The sequence below is a fragment of the Sinocyclocheilus anshuiensis genome, unplaced genomic scaffold, assembly GCF_001515605.1.
Source record: "Sinocyclocheilus anshuiensis isolate Anshui unplaced genomic scaffold, SAMN03320099.WGS_v1.1 scaffold7, whole genome shotgun sequence".
Lineage (NCBI taxonomy): Eukaryota > Metazoa > Chordata > Actinopteri > Cypriniformes > Cyprinidae > Sinocyclocheilus > Sinocyclocheilus anshuiensis.
In genome coordinates, this window is record NW_015549582.1 from 426,976 (window position 1) to 427,895 (window position 920).

Here is a 920-nt window from a genome sequence, read left to right on the forward strand (position 1 = left end):
ACACCAACATAGGGTACATATGTGCAGTATATGTCTGTACTGTTCATAATCAAACAATCATATTATGCTTAACTAGCATGGATAGTTATTTCATGACACTGCTGTTGTGGATGTCAGTCTCCTGACATTTTCCTTATCAGTTCTTTCAAAACATTATCACCACTTGTCTAAACAAACTTTGGTAACACTTTCTATGAAGCCCATATTTATAATACATTATAAGGGTATTCTTAAGGCAATATAATGAATGCATTATAAAAACCTTATAATATGCTATATAATCTTATAAATAATGCTTACGCATTTGTGGTTATAGCTTTTAAGATTACGATTATTTATAACACAATGAACACCATATTAAACCTACTTTTACATTTATAATGGACTATATATCTTGACATTGTTTATTTAAGATCTGCACAGTATCTTACTACATCTTGTAAGTGGTTAGGTGTGGAGTGTTATTTGAGTTATTCTCGCGATGGCGCCGACGCTGATGGCTGCCCCGTGGCGTGCTCCGCAGTTGTTTTTATGCTTTTTTTAGTTTGTCCTGTCTTTAGTTATATCCCTGCAATCAGTTTCACCAGAGACGAATTGCTGGACATTCGGAAGTACACACCACCCGATATTTCACCGGTTTTCGATTATTCTGATGTTTTGCTGGACATTGTAGTCGGGGGAGCTGTGGCTCTGATCAAACGCTTCAGGCCGCGCAGACGGGGGAAGCGAGCCGGCGCCCTCGTGAAGCTCAGGCAGCGCGGATTTCGAACGCCGTTGCCTAGCATCCATCTGGCGAACCTCTGCTCTCTACCCAACAAAACGGACGAGCTCCTTCTGCTCTCCCGGACAAATAAGGATTTTTCAAACTCTGCTGCTCTGTGTTTCACGGAAACCTGGCTGAAAGACGCCATTCCGGACAG